Source organism: Coenobita brevimanus, chromosome 85, assembly GCF_032717465.1.
Source record: "Coenobita brevimanus isolate Jiangsu-jjx chromosome 85, ASM3271746v2, whole genome shotgun sequence".
NCBI classification, from domain to species: domain Eukaryota; kingdom Metazoa; phylum Arthropoda; class Malacostraca; order Decapoda; family Coenobitidae; genus Coenobita; species Coenobita brevimanus.
The window spans coordinates 13,754,061-13,771,124 of NC_137038.1; positions in this window are offsets into that span (position 1 = coordinate 13,754,061).

The window sequence follows — 17,064 nt, forward strand, 5'->3', positions numbered from 1 at the left end:
CACTTCCTCCCATAACATTCATGACATATTCCAACTGTTTCTCCCTAACCAAGACACCTACACACCTATACCCACCTATCCTACCCTGCCAAAACAACATATGGCAACAATCCCTCCCAGCAATCTCTCTGGCTGTTCTGCCCCTATACCAGATTTCTTGCACACATCCCACATCCACCCACTTCCTACTCATTACCTCAACCACTTCCCCTGCTCTAACCCTCAAACTCCCCACATTCTCTGAAGCTACTCTGATCCTCCTGGATGATTTAATGTCCTCAGATTTGGTTTGAATTACATTCTTTAACTTGGTCATAATCAGTAAAATAAGAAGGTGAGAGACATGCCATAGGCCCCTCCCACTGCACAGTCCCAGGCCCAGGCAATGGATCTGGGGCCCCTAGCCTACCAGCCTTGACCACTGGCTGTGGTAGTGGCCTCAGGGCACCCTACCATAGCAGCTACAGGGACACCCGCCAATCGCACCTTGACACCTTAAGTGCCCTGCCATTATACACCCATTGATAGGGCAGCCTCATGGGGTGCTACTCCTAGGTTCAGGCCTCACTCTATCAGACAGAAGCAGCAGCCTGGGAATTGCAATGCCCTGTATCCTCTAACACAAGTTCGAGCCTCATCTCACCCCGGCCCCATGATCTATTCTGACGGAGCCCTTATCACGCCTTCCCTCAAAAAATCCGCCACTAGGTAGCAGGAGCAAAGTTTTCTGGCCGCATGCCCTTGCAGGCGTCAACTCCTGTGATGTAGTGGGGAACACTGTGTGATACATAAAGTGCATGTGGTGTGGTGTATGAGATAGTCAGAAGAAGTGTTTGGGAGAGTATGCTGGTCTACTCTCCATATTACTGTCACATTGACAAGGTCAGCAAAGGGGGATGGTTAGTTAGCTAATGAAACAGGAGCTCCAGCTCTCCCTATCACCAGCATTCCCTTTCACCGTGGGAGTACTGTACCACCCTGATCAGCTGGTGCTACAGTCTCCTCCTTAATATAGTCTATCTTATTAAAGATCTATCTATCTATCTATAGCCTGACGCCCTAATCCCGCAAAGCGTGGCCGCAGACAAAACGCCTCCAAGTCGCTCTGTCACCCACCATATGACTACCCTCCCCCCAACTCACCCCCCCCCTCCCTCATATACCTCTCAACTCCATCCCTTCACCTCATCCTCTGTGGAACTAATATTTAAGAGACTCATGCTTAACTGGCTCAGAAGGGACATATTCAGTTTTTTGCATGGTCAAAGTTGGTGTTTTCAATCAATCTATTCCTATGAGAAATCATAACTGGACAGTCTTTACTAAATGCAAAATAGGAAACTAATTGTGGATTAGTACAGTATTAGATTCTTGATGTCTGAAGGAAGAGCAGTTGATGCATTTGGGAGAATTTCTGTTGCTACAGTCCTTAGATGTATGGGCTCCAGCACAAAAATCACACATAGTTTCATCATTATTTCTAGAACACCTCTCAGCTGTATGACCAAAACCCTGACAGTGGTAACACTGTACCAGGTAACCCAGAATCTATCATAACCACAGCACTTTGTAAGAGCATTGTGCAACAATGGAGGATCTCACCTTGGGCAGCATCTTAGTTCTTGTGAAGAGAAGGTTGACAGTACAACCTCCATCTACAAGCATCTTTAGTTCTGAATATATGAGATGATGTCAGAGTCGCCCAAGAAAGAGGAAAGACCCATCACAGTAATTTTTGGCGGCATTTTCTTTGACTCAGATACGCAAAAAGTGCCACCGGAGCCAAAATGATCATTCAGTACCTCAGCCACTTCACCTTTGACCTCGGCTGATGGAAACTTCATTACTAGCCCACCAGTCTTGGTCTTAAGGCAGCTATCAACCAGTACCAAGTCAAGTACACCTCCGATGTCTTCTAGTCCCATTTGACTCATCGGAGCATAAGCATTGGTTTTTGGTTTTACGATTAGTATCTGTTGACTACGGATGGCTTTTTTCTGGCCATGAGCACTAATTTCAACCATGCCCCTTTGCAGATCCTTCCCATCACCCACGAGAGACCCTCGAATAGCATCCGCAAATGGCTTGGCCGGGTCTTGGGCGACAGCCACGGGTGATGAAACCTTGGTCTCTAGTGCCCCCACTCTGCTTGAAACATCCTTGATTGCCTGAAAAATAGACTCAACTACCTCATCTTCCAGCCTCTTCTTTATGAGTCTGCTTCCTCCACCAGCCGAGACCTCATCTGCAGGTACAACACATTGACTGCACAGCTAGAGAAAGCCCAGACGGTTGCTCTTCTTCATAAATGGATTGTCGTTTGCATCCATACTTTCGCATGCTAACTGAACCCACTCACTGCAGTAGACACACTTCAGTGCTTAGGCACTTTCTGTCACAGTCTTACTGCACCCTGAGCACTGGTATTAGTGGCTCAAGATAAAAGTAAAAAAGGAAAAGAACAAGACAAAACAAACAACAGCAGCTGCAAAAAGTAAATACAATACTACCTGGGATAAACCCAGGCAGCACCACCCTCGTTTGTATCACCCTAATTTAATGGGGGGGGGGGAACAGGGTGCCTGCGAGGTCACCATAAGCAGGTGGGGTATGACTTGACTACCCTTCAAGGAAAGGTAACCCAAACCGAGGTGCTGCAAAAGGGCTGAGGTGGCATTTTATAACTTTTCCCAATTTGAGCTTTGTGGCAGCAGCCAATACATCACTTAGGAAAGACCTCATTGGTTACGATCCTACCACTGCACAAAGCTAAAGAATATAAGATCCATCCAATGATAACAGATGCAATGGCCATCCTATGCCAATAGATACAATGGCAAATATATATATAGTTGACCACACAACCCTGAAACTAAGAGACAAACTTGAGGTACAGATATCAATAACCAGTGGGATACAGCAAGGGTGTACTGAAGCCACTGTACTATTCAAGTTAAGGGAAATGGACGGTTGTTATTTATGAAAGTACATTTGTTTTTCTTAGATTTGTCTGATTTTTTAATATGATTTGTTACTATATATACGAGTGGAAGGAAGAGAAGACGGAGGGGGGTGCAAGGAACAGCGTGGTGGACTGAAGAGGTGAAACAGGCTGTGGCACAAAAGAAGAAAGCATACAATGAATGGATGAGAAATAGGGGCTTGGAAGAAGTTGAGAGGCGGAGGAGAGAGTTATATGTGGAAAGAAAGAGAGAGGTGAAAAGATAAGTAAGAGAGAGTAAGAAGAGAGTGGATGAGGAATTTGGAAGGAATTGGAGTGTAAAGTGGAGGGACTGTAAGAAAATGTTCTGGAGAGAAGTGAAAAGAGTAAGACAGGGTGGAAGTGAAGTAAGCAGGGAAGTGAAAGATAAAAGTGGTAGATTACTAGTGGAGAAGGGAGAAAAAGTGAACAGATGGAGAGAACACTTTAAGGAATTGTTGAACGTAGAGGATGGAAGTAATGCGAGTATAAGTGGCTGGGGAATGGCTGGGAGAAGGAAGGAGGTGAGAAGACAGGAAGAAATTAGTAGGATAGAAGTTGTGGAAGCAATGAAGAAAGTTAAAACGGGGAAAGCCCCAGGAATTGATGGAGTGTGTCGTGAAATGCTGAAGCACGGGGAAGAGATAGTAGCAGAATGGATGTGGAAGATGTGCAGATTGGCCTGCGAGGAAGGTAGAGTCCCGGAGGATTGGAAGTCAGGTATAATTATTCCCTTGTACAAGGGAAAAGGGGAAAAAGAAGTGTGTGGTAATCATAGGGGCATTTATCTTCTTAGTATAATAGGAAAAGTGTATGGTAGGATACTTATAGACAGAGTTAGAGAAAGAACAGAGAAATTAGTTGGAGAAGAACAGGGAGGCTTTAGGAAGGGAAGAGGTTGTGTAGATCAGATATTCATTCTTAGATCTTTAGTGGAAAAGTTTCTAGAGAAGGGAAAGAAGTTGTATGCAGCTTTCATGGATTTGGAGAAAGCATATGACAGGGTGGATAGACAAGGATTGTGGAAAGTGTTAAGAATATATGGAGTAGATGGGAAGTTGCTGAATGCTGTGAAGAGTATGTACGACGGTGCGAAGGCTGCAGTGCATGTGGATGGTGAACTAAGTGAATTTTTCTCTTTGAAAGTTGGATTGAAACAGGGACGTGTCATGGCTCCATGGTTGTTCAATCTGTATATGGATGGGGTAATAAAAGAGGTACAAGGTAGGGTAGTGGATGTTGGAGTGGCCCTGGTGAGAGAGGATAGTGTTTGGAAACTCCCTGTACTGTTGTTTGCAGATGATACTGTGTTGTTGAGTGAAGACGAAAGAGAGCTGCAAGGCTTGGTGGATGAGTTTGGGAGAGTGTGTAAGAAACGGAATCTAAAGGTGAATGTAGGGAAGAGTAAAGTGATGGTCTTTGAGAGAGGTGAAGTCAGTGAATGTACAGCGAGGTTGGATGGTGAGGAATAGGAAAATGTGAGTACGTTTAAGTACTTGGGTAGTGTGATGAGTAAGGATGGAGGTTTGGAGGGTGAAGTGCTTGAAAGGGTACAGCAGGGAAGAAAGGTTGCTGGTTCTTTGAAAGCAGTGATAAGAAACAGGGAAGTGAGCATGGAAGTGAAAAAGTTACTACATGACAGTATTGTGATACCAACTCTAACATATGGAAGTGAAGCTTGGACATTGTTGGAAGGACACAAGTCAAGAGTGAGAGCAGTGGAAATGAGTTATTTAAGAGGAGCCTGTGGAGTCACATGGAGAGACAGGCTGACAAATGAAGATATAAAGGAGCGTTGTGGTGTGGATGTGGATGTGATAGGAAGCGTTATGAGAAACACACTGAGGTGGTTTGGCCATGTGGAGAGGATGGAGGGTGAAAGACTGACGAAGAGAGTGTATGTGAGTGAGGTGGAGGGGGGAAGAGGGAGGGGGAGGCCGAGGATGAGATGGAGGGATGGGGTGGAGAGGTATATGAGAGAGGGGGGGGTGAGTTGGGAGCAGGGCAGTGAAATGGCGGGTGACAGGGCGACTTGGAGGCGATTTGTTTGTGGCCACCCCAAAAGGGATTGAGGCATCTGGCAATAGATAGATAGATAGAATAACATCCCAAAGTTTGAGCAAATTTGGTTGATTGTTTTTACAGAAAAAAATAATATATGCATAATACGTATAAAATAAGAGACGCGAGAAATGGGAAACCAGGGGAAGTGTGTTCATCAGATCTCTATGATATTTGGTAGTTTTACTAATAAAACCCTCATTAATAAATTGCCATAACAGTTTCTTAATATTCTTCACCACTGCTGAACAAAAAAATTCCTAAAATGCCTATGTATTTAACCCAAATTTTACCCCCATTTTGCCATGTTCAAAAAATCATTACAGTCATGTTTGTCAGTTTCTGAAAAAAATATAAGCACAAAATGTTCCACTTTCATTCCTCTTTTTGTAGGTATTTTGCTTTTTGTCTTATGTTCAAAACCAATGGAGTTATATCACTCCAAAGAACAATAAGTTTAGTTCCGAGCTAACACTCGTTTTCTGTTGACTTGCAGTGTCTGTACGATTAGAAACATGACTGGAAACCACTTAGGTACTTTTTTTATTTCATGAGTTAGGATTAGGGATGGTTATGAAGAGGTAGAGGGTGTTGGAGAAGACAAAGTTGGAGAAAAAGATGTAGAAAGTTGGGGTAGTCAGGTGAGGTGATGTAGGGGGTGAGGGGGAGGTGAGGAGAGAGGTAGTGATGGTGGAGAAAGAATTGCTGCTTCCGACACGTTTTTCTCCCCTCAAAATGGTGTCAAATTCTTTTCTGCCATTTTCCGACATTACAGTAGCTTCTTAGACAGTCGCCTCATCATCAAAAAGTGTCCAAAACTGAAGAGAAATGGCCAATATTAGCGCAGACTGAGAACAGGTTGAGACCAAGGCTGGTGCGTCTCACTCCTCCCAATGTCATAGCATCTCTGGCGTTTCCCACCTCGCTGTCACCCTCCACACACACACACTCCCATTGCAAGATGTGTGACATAATTTTGGCAGAAAAAAAGGAAACAAATAGGAAAAAAAAGGGTCATATTATACAGTGCATAGAAAATGGAGATTTTCACACGCAAGTGACCTCAAAATTGTAATTACAAAATAATTTTTTTGAAAGGGAAAGAATTGTCATACAGCTGCCAAATTTTTTGAGAATGAGTGACACTCGGAGCTATTCTATGGGGCAACTTTTGCAAAATGCCTTTGTCAGTCGAAAATCAGTCCCTGCTGGCGTCCACTCCCCTCAATCACCTACATCATTATGAAAGAACTGGAAAAGAAAAGGACAGGATTCACAAACGAAACATTCAAAATTGATTTCTTGTATTTCGCTGATGACAGCCTCCTCCTAGCCCACTCTATCAAAGAGGCAGTTAACAACCTGAAGACACTGACAGAAATAAGTCAAACTTGTGGCCGAGACATAAATAAAGACAAAAGCAACATTATTATATACAACATGGGTGAACAGCCACAGAAAATGGAAGAAATTAAAGTACCAAGAGACTATAAAATATCTGGGGGTAACAACAGAAAACTAAAAAGTACTAAGGGAGCAAAAGTCTGCGATTCTCACAAAAGCCCGGCCATTATTCTCTCATATAAAACTCCTGTATAAGCAGTCTGCTGCACAACACAGTATAATTTTAGCAGGGTCTTAACTCAGCTCACTCGACTCGGTGCGACTAAATACCGAATCAGCACTTTTCATTGGAAAATATTTTAATTTTTTTTCACAAGTGGCTCATACACACCTAATAATCTGAAATCTGCTAAAAAATATTGTCTATCTATCTATCTATTGCCAGACGCCTCAATCCCATTTGGGGTGGCCACAAACAAATCGCCTCCAAGTCGCCCTGTCCCCTGCCATTTCACTGCCCTGCTCCCAACTCACACCCCCCTCTCTTATATACCTCTCCACCCCATCCCTCCATCTCATCCTCGGCCTCCCCCTCCCTCTTCCCCCCTCCACCTCACTCACATACACTCTCTTCGTCAGTCTTTCACCCTCCATCCTCTCCACATGGCCAAACCACCTCAGTGTGTTCCTCATAACGCTTCCTATCACATCCACATCCACACCACAACGCTCCTTTATATCCCCATTCGTCAGCCTGTCTCTCCGTGTGACTCCACAGGCTCCTCTTAAATAACTCATTTCCACTGCTCTCACTCTTGACTTGTGTCCTTCCAACAACGTCCAAGCTTCACTTCCGTACGTTAGAGTTGGTATCACAATACTGTCATGTAGTAACTTTTTCACTTCCATACTCACTTCCCTGTTTCTTATCACTGCTTTCAAAGAACCAGCAAAATTTCTTCCCTGCTGTACCCTTTCAAGCACTTCACCCTCCAAACCTCCATCCTTACTCATCACACTACCCAAGTACTTAAAAGTACTCACATTTTCCAATTCCTCACCATCCAACCTCGCTGTACATTCACTGACTTCACCTCTCTCAAAGACCATCACTTTACTCTTCCCTACATTCATCTTTAGATTCCGTTTCTTACACACTCTCTCAAACTCATCCACCAAGCCTTACAGCTCCCCTTCGTCTTCACTCAACAACACAGTATCATCTGCAAACAACAGTACAGGGAGTTTCCAAACACTATCCTCTCTCACCAGGGCCACTCCAACATCCACTATCCTACCTTGTACCTCTTTTATTACCCCATCCATATACAGATTGAACAACCATGGAGACATGACACATCCCTGTTTCAACCCAATTTTCAAAGAGAAAAATTCACTTAGCTCACCATCCACACGCACTACAGCCTTCGCACCATCGTACATACTCTTCACAGCATTCAACAACTTCCCATCTACTCCATATATTCTTAACACTTTCCACAATCCTTGTCTATCCACCCTGTCATATGCTTTCTCCAAATCCATGAAACCTGCATAAAACTTCTTTCCCTTCTCTGGAAACTTTTCCACTAAAGATCTAAGAATGAATATCTGATCTACACAACCTCTTCCCTTCCTAAAGCCTCCCTGTTCTTTTCCAACTAATTTCTATGTTCTTTCTCTAACTCTGTCAATAAGTATCCTACCATACACTTTTCCAATTATACTAAGAAGACAAATGCCCCTATGATTACCACACACTTCTTTTTCCCCTTTTCCCTTGTACAAGGGAATAATTATACCTGACTTCCAATCCTCCGGGACTCTACCTTCCTCGCAGGCCAATCTGCACATCTTCCACATCCATTCTACTACTATCTCTCCCCCATGCTTCAGCACTTCACCACACACTCCATCAATTCCTGGGGCTTTCACCAATTTAACTTTCTTCATTGCTTCCACAATTTCTATCCTACTGATTTCTTCCTGTCTTCTCACCTCCCTCCTTCTCCCAGCCATTCCCCAGCCTCTTACACTCGCAATACTTCCATCCTCTATGTTCAACAATTCCTTTAAGTGTTCTCTTCATCTGCTCACTTTTTCTCCCTTCTCCACTAGTAATCTACCATTTTTATCTTTCACTCCCCTGCTAACTTCACTTCCACCCTGTCTTACTCTTTTCACCTCTTTCCAGAACATTTTCTTACAGTCCCTCCACTTTACACTCAAATTCCTTCCAAATTCCTCATCCACTTTATTCTTACTCTCTCTTACTAATCTTTTCACCTCTCTCTTTCTTTCTACATATAACTCTCTCTTCCGCCTCTCAACGTCTTCCACGCCCCTATTTCTCATCCATTCATTGTATGCTTTCCCCTTTTGTGCCACAGCCTGTCTCACCTCTTCAGTCCACCACGCTGTTCCTTGCACCCCCCTCCGTCTTCTCTTCCTTCCACACACCACCTCACATGCTGCACATATTTCTTCTGTAAATATCCTACACACACCTTCCACATCTCCCACCTGCTCAAATTCATATTTGCCCAATCGTTCCTCCACTTCTCTCTTATATTCTGCCTTTTTCTCATCCTCTTGTAACCTTTCCACTCTCCTTGCAGCTACTCCTTCCTATCGTCTTTCCCTTCTTCTATTCCTCCATCTTACTTGAATTATAATTCTGGCCACCACTAAGTAGTGGTCAGAAAGTCCACTCCCCCAGCCTCTATAAGCTCTTGCATCCATTACACATCTTCGCATCCTTTCATCCACACACACATAATCAATCATTGCCTTCCTTTCATTCAGTTCACCAACCACCCTTCTCATCACTTGCCATGTATACCTGTGGATCATTTTATGCCTGAAGAGGGTATTGGCTATTACCAACCCCCTCCCAGCACAAATGTCCACTAACACACTCCCATTCTCATCTATCTCAGCAGGCACACCCCACTCACCAACTATTCCATCCACCTTCACATTCCCACCTTTACCATTCATATCACTGATCAAAAACACTCTCTCATTCCTTCCAAACTTTTCCATGCACACTTCTACATTTGTCCAGAACTCTTCTCTCACTCTTCTAGCACGATCTTGCGTTGGCGCATACACACACACAATTGCCCACATTTGTATTCCAACTTTCAACTTTACCCACACAATCCTTGACCCAACTGATCCATACTGTCTTATGCTCTTCTTCCATCATTTACTCACAACTATACAGTACATACTCCTTCCTTTGCCCTATCATTCTCACCTACTCCTGCACATATACCCCATCCATACTCCCATTCTCTCACACTTTCTCCTCTCCATTTTGTTTCAGTTATTCCACATACATCCACTTTCGCACCCTCAAGCACCTGGACAATCTCTCTCTCTCTTTCACCTCATCATTCGCTCCCCTTACATTCCACGTTCCGATAACCATGTCCTTTGTCCGGTCCTTGGTCGACATCGTTTGGTCAGTCCTTGTCCGAGGCTTATTGTTTGTTTTTTTAGTTAGCTGTTTTCCAGGGAGGGGCACTAACCCTCCGCCAACCCTTTTAGTCGCTTTTTACGACGAGCAGGGATACTGGGGGAGTATTCTTGAAATAACCCCCCTATCCCCAGGGGTAGGAGGTTGTACTTAATGCAATTAAAAAATTAGGCTTCGGAGCAAAAATGCGCCAATGTTAGCAGATATTTCCTCTTCAGACCGTCAGCATGGCTTGACAGACTTCTATTTTGCATAAATATTTTGAGTACAACAAAATGTAACTGCACTGTAAATCGATATTTATAAAAACAAAAGTCCATCAAAGCAAGTTGTTAGACTAGAGGCACAACACTTCTGCTAACTAAGAAATTTTTGCTCTGAATTGTGACTTTCTATTAATAATTAAATTAAGCACAAATTTTTGAGAGGAATGAAGTCACAGAGTGTGCAGTGAGGTTGGATGGTGAGGATATGGAGAATGTGAGTGCATTCAAGTACTTGGGTAGTGTGATGAGTAAGGATGGAACTTTGGGGGATGAAGTGCGCAAAAGGGTACAGCAGGGAAGGAAGCTTGTTGGTACACTGAAAGCAATGATGAGAAATAGGGAGGTGAGTATGGAAGTTAAGAAGTCACTGCATGATAGTATTGTGATCCCTACCCTGACGTATGGAAGCGAGGCATGGACCTTGCAAGAGGGGAACAAGTCAAGAGTGAGAGCAGTGGAAATGAGTTACTTGAGAGGAGCATGTGGAGTGACGCGGAGGGACAGGGTGACGAATGAAGAAGTGAAGGAAAGCTGTGGGGTGTATGTGGATGTGGTTGAGAAGATTAGGTGAAATACACTGAGGTGGTTTGGACATGTGAAGAGAATGGAGAATGAAAGACTGACTAAGAGGGTGTACGTAGGTGAGGTGGAGGGAGGGAGAGGGAGAGATAGATCGAGGATGAGGTGGAGGGATGGAGTTGAGAGGTATATGAGGGAGGGGGGGGGTGAGTTGGGGGAGGGTAGTCAAATGGTGGGTGACAGAGCGACTTGGAGGCGTTTTGTCTGCGGCCACCCTTAGCAGGATTAGGGCGTCGGGCTATAGATAGATAGATAGATTGACAAATTTTTGACTAAATTTCAAATAATTAGGTGTGCAAACCTGTATGGTGATAAAAAGTAAAATATTTTCCAATTAAAATTGCCATATTCATTGTTTGACAGCTTCAGGAAAAATATATTGGTAAGAAAAGGGATCTGTATTTTGTTTTTGTTGATTTGGAAAAGGCCTTTGACAGAGTCCCTAGAGAGGTGGTGAAGTGAGCAATGAGAAAGCTTGGCTTGGAGGAGTGGCTGGTTAGTGTGGTTATGGCTACGTATGTGGGTGCTTGCACCCAGGTAAGAGTGAATGGATATTTGAGTGATGAATTTTCCATGAACACTGGTGTGCATCAGGGGTCAGTTTTGAGTCCCATGTTGTTTATCATGGTACTTGAAGCTCTCTCATGTCACTTCAGAAATGGACACCCGTGGGAGATGTTGTATGCTAATGATTTGGTGTTGATTGCAGAGAATGAAAGAGAGGTGAAGGAAAGGTTTAGGAAGTGGAGAGATGGTATGGGGCACAAGGGCTTAACGGTAAATGCAGATAAAACAAAAGTGATGATATCTAGGGTTGGTGGTGGTGCTGCCAAAGACAAGGGAAAGTGGCCATGTGCAGTTTGCCACAAGGGCGTGGGAAGTACTTCCATCTTGTGCAATGTTTGTGATAAATGGGTGCACAAGAGATGTAGTGGTATCAGAGGTAGACTGTGAGATAATGCTGATTGTATGTGCACGGCGTGTCGGGGAGAGCAGGTGGAGATTGTCAGGCTTGAAAGGACTGAACTTGCTGGTGAATCTCTTGAGTGTGTGAAAGAGTTTTGTTACTTGGGAGACATGTGTGCTGAAGGTGAGGCTGGAGCTAGCTCTGTGGCTAGGGTGAGAAGTGGTTGGATGAAGTTCAGGGAGCTCTTGCCTCTCCTGACACTGAGAGGACTCGCCCTACGTGCTAAGGGGGTCTTTGTATGCAGCATGTTAGGAGTGTAATGCTGTATGGTAGTGAGACCTGGGCAGTACAGGAGGAGGATATTTGCAGACTCAGACGTACAGAAATCACAATGACTAGGTGGATGTGTAGTGCATCCAGGCGTGCAAGGTCTGGGGGGGCTGGGTTTACAATGGAAGAGTTGAGAGATAGGATGGGACTGGATGTACTGGTGTTGTGATGAGGTGAGGTAGACTGAGATGGTTACGGCATATGGAGAGGATGGGGGATGATAATTGGGTGAAGAAGGCGAGAAGTGTTAATATTGGGGGTGGGGTTATGAGGGGTAGACCGAGAAAGACATAGGACGAGGTCATTAATTGTGACCTCAGGGTTAAGGGACTGAACAGGGAGGCTGCAACAGATCATGCAACATGGAAAGCCGCCATTAGGTGACCAAGGCCGACGGATGCAAGCATGATGGAGCCTTAACCTGTACCCTCCCGGTTTTTTCGGGCCTCCCCACCACCTGAAAACCCATTTTTTTTTTTTTTTTTTTTTTTTTTTTTTTTTTTTTTTTTTGCTCAAACATCCCCTTTTGGTAAGACACTAATAAATATCACCAAGAAAGTTGCTTCCATCACCCCTAAGTGCTCCTAAGGTGCATACCCCTTCACCTCAGCCAGGTGTTCTGTGGCTGGGCTGGTGCAGCTGCTCCGTTTTCTACAGCGGGAAGGAGGAGGGTAACTAATCAAAATTAACCTAAATACATATATTTACATTTATTTGCTACAAAAGTACATATACAGCAACAATATTGTGGTGTATATATATATATATATATAAAAAATGGGTGAAAATAACGTAGGTTCATAATGGTACCACCCATAAACCGCCGATTGCTGGCACACTTGACTAGCTGATACTGTTGTTTCCACTAACATACACTTTGAAAAATTTGACTAGAGGTATGTACACTCATCACAGCCCTATAATAAGTAGCCCAGGATTGCTGTGTGGTGGGAGGTGAGTGCGGGAGATGCTCCACCTCACCTCCCACCCACCTCGCGCCACACACCTCCCACTCTCCCGCCAACACACTATTTGTCTCTTACTGAGTTTTCACACACATGATCACTATTGTTCTTTTGTTCACATTGCAAAATATACAAAGATTACCTTATTATCTCTCGTACTGATTGAATATTGTCACACGTACTGTTCCTTGCACAATCCCCTTCCCTCTCTTCCCTCTTCCTCCGATAAACTCTCTCTCTCTCTCTCATATGCGTATATCTATCTATCTATCTACCTATATATATCTATATCTATCTATCTATCTATACATATATCTATCTCTCTCTCTCTCTCTATATATATATATCTATATCTATCTATCTATCTATCTATATACTGTACATATACCATCACTAACTGCCTGGTGGCAGCTAGAGGAACGTCTCGCGCGTTTGCCTGCCAGGAATCACCCGCGAAATTTGAAAAATGTGCACGGAATGTGCCTTGCAATTGCAAATCATACAACAAACGACGAAGGGTCTATGGTGGCTCCTATGGACCATCGCACGACGTACAATGATGGGAGGGTACGGGTTAAAAATGAAAAGAAACTAAACGAAATTATTCGGTCCAAGATCGAGATCACATTCGATGATTCCATGTTTGTATCTCAGTCAGCTGATTAGTGGTTGGCTCACCTTGTGGTGTTCCATTCCTTGTTCATTTCCTCTTTTTTCTCAGCTTTCTGACCCTCTTCTATCATACCCTCCACATTCTCATCAACAACTGTCTAAACAACCATTCTTAGGGTTGTAGCTAGCAAAATACCGCTATTGTGTCAGTTTTTATTATTGTTATTGTGTCAGTGTTATTATTTCATGTACCGTACTGTATATGTTAGTTATGCTGGTATACGTAGCAGAATAATTGCAGGACAATACTGGAGAATTCGGACAACGTATGGTAATAGTCTGGGAAATGGCATATGGGGCCGGACTTTTGCGATTCCTGGACTTTTGGAGTTCCCGGACTGGTCTCCCTCCCCTTTTAGTCCAGGAAATCGAAGAATGAGTGTAATTTTAATCAATATATAGGTTCATACACACCTAATGATCTGAAATCTGGTCAAAAATTTGTGCTCAACTTTAGTAAGGAAAATCAGGATTCAGAATGGAAACATGCTAAAGTTGGCAGGTATTTCCTCTTTAGATCGCCAATATGCCTTGAAATTTCTATTCTGCATTAGTATTGATTTACAGTGCAAATAAATGTATTTGCATGTTAAATCAATATTTATACAAACAACAAGTCTGCAAAGGTGAGTTGTTGAGCTAAGAGGCAAAAAATTTCTGCTACTTTAGCATGTTTTTGCTCTAAATCCTGATTCTTCATTAACCCCCCACGTGCATGACAAAGCAAAATGAGTCAAAATGGTGTTTGGCTGAAGAGGAACCGATGATGCACTATGATGCACTTTTTTTTTTTAGAGAGAGAGACAATGAATGAAGGAAAAACAAAGGAAACAAAAAAGCCCATGTGCATAAAGGCATTCTCCATTCATAAAATATTTATAACAAGTGGATTTAAATAAAAGTGGATTAACTGTTTGTGGGAAGCAACCCCTTGGAAGTGAATTCCAGACAGTAGTAGTATCGTGGATAAATGAATTTTGATAAGCACATGTTCCGTATTGCAGGGGAGAGAGTGTGAGTTCATGGGCACTCCCAGCTGCCCAAGTATTTCAGGAGAAAATGTTAAGGGAAGGCACAATTGAAGCAAGTTCGTCAGAGCACTTACGGTAAAAATATTGGTAAAATAATGCTAACGATGCAACATCTCTATGTACAGTACTGTACTGATAATGGACAAAGGTCCTGCATAATGGAAGGATGATTGATTATTCTAACGGCTTTATTTTGAATTTTGTCCAACTACCTCAATACAACCGTTCCACATCCCCTCCACAGTGGTGAACAGTATTCAATCTGAGAATGCACATAACTTTTGTATATTGTAGCCAACTGTTCATCAGTGAAGAATTCACGAACTCTGTACAGAAGTCCCAATTTTTTACAAGCATTTTTAGCAAAGGATTTAACATAAAGTCGTCCAGCTTAAGTTGGTGTTTAGTGTGACACCTAGGATATAAATCGTAGTGGATATGGGAATACTGATATCATTTAAAATTATGTGGGAGTCTGAGGGCTTGTTTCTATCTATCTATCTATTGCCAGACATCATAATCCCGTAAAGGGTGGCCATTTGACACTGAGTTAGTTGTTTTACAGGGAGGGGCACCAACCCTCCACCAACCCATTTGCTGACACGTAGGGAGCACGTATGGTTTGGTTATATGGTTACCACCCAGCGTTGTAAATGGTTTCTTGGCTTACAGGAAACCATTTGGCTTGTCACTCAATGTAAAGCCACCTGTAAAGGAAAGAAAAGGAATAAGAAGTGACAGGAAAAATAGAAGAGAAATTAATGTATTTAGTTTTCTGAGCATTAAATGAGACAAGATTTGCTTGTCCCCATTGATTAACTTTAGAAAGGTCCTGGTTCAGAGAAACTGCTGTGTTTATTTGGGAATTTATAATATCAGATTGTGTAAAGGAGGTACTACATGTGAAAGAACTATGAGGTGCCGAGACATCAGCATAAGATTGTATTGGGTTGTGAGTGACAGACAGGAGGCCATTTATATGAATGACAAAGAGGATGGGGGTCAAAACTGATCACTGAGGTACGCCAGCATTTATGGAATGAAATTGGGAATAAATTCCATCTACCATGACCTGTATTTTTCTATTATGAAGGTAAGAAGAAATCAGAAGAACCAGTGATGCAAGGCCATAGTGTGACATCTTAGACAATATGGTCCAGTGCTGTACTGTCAAATGCTTTTGAAATATCAAGTGCTGTGGTGTGTGTTTCACCATATTGGTCTATTGTTTTGTTAATCTGATGAGTAAGAAGGCAAAGAATGTCTACAGTTGAACGTTCTTGTCTAAATCCATACTGTCCACCATTGATTAATTTATTGATTCCTAGGTGCTTGACTATGAGTTTGTTTATTAGTGTCTCAAAAACTTTACTGAGAACAGAAGTTATAGCGACTGGTCTATAGTTTGATAGATCAGATGTGGTCCCCTTCCTAGGATAGAGAGGGGTGATAAAACTCAAGCTAAAAATTTGAAGATGTTCATTTGGGAAATGATTAACACTGTTAATACATAAATTTTGATACCAAAACTACTTACATCATATATCAAAAAAAAAAAAAAAAAAAAAAAAAAAAATAAAAATAAAATAAAATCTATCTATCTATTGCCAGAGACCTCAATCCCGTTCGGGGTGGCCACAAACAAATCACCTCCACGTTGCCTTGTCCCCCGCCATTTCGCTGTCCCACTCCCAACTCACACCCCCCTCTCTTATATACCTCTCCACCCCATCCCTCCATCTCATCCTCGGCCTTCCCCTACCTCTTCCCCCCTCCACCTCACTCACATACACTCTCTTCGTCAGTCTTTCACTCTTCATCCTCTCCACATGGCCAAACCACCTCAGTGTGTTCCTCATAACGCTTCCTATCACATCCACACCCACACCACAACGCTCCTTTATATCCTCATTCGTCAGCCTGTCTCTCCATGTGACTCCACAGGCTCCTCTTAAATAACTCATTTCCACTGCTCTCACTCTTGACTTCAGTCCTTCCAGCAATGTCCAAGCTTCACTTCCATACGTTAGAGTTGGTATCACAATACTGTCATGTAGTAACTTTTTCATTTCCATGCTCACTTCCCTGCTTCTTATCACTGCTTTCAAGGAACCAGCAACCTTTCTTCCCTGCTGTACCCTTTCAAGCACTTCACCCTCCAAACCTCCATCCTTACTCATCACACTACCCAAGTACTTAAACATACTCACATTTTCCATTCCTCACCATCCAACCTCGCTGTACATTCACTGACTTCACCTCTCTCAAAGACCATCACTTTACTCTTCCCTACATTCACCTTTAGATTCCGTTTCTTACGCACTCTCCCTCCAATAAAAAAACACCCCTTGAAATTCGAAATTAACACAAAAATCAGCTTTTCTGCCCATTCTGTTGTTTGTATGCCCAGACTTGTCTTATTGTCTACTAGTACAAGGCTTGACA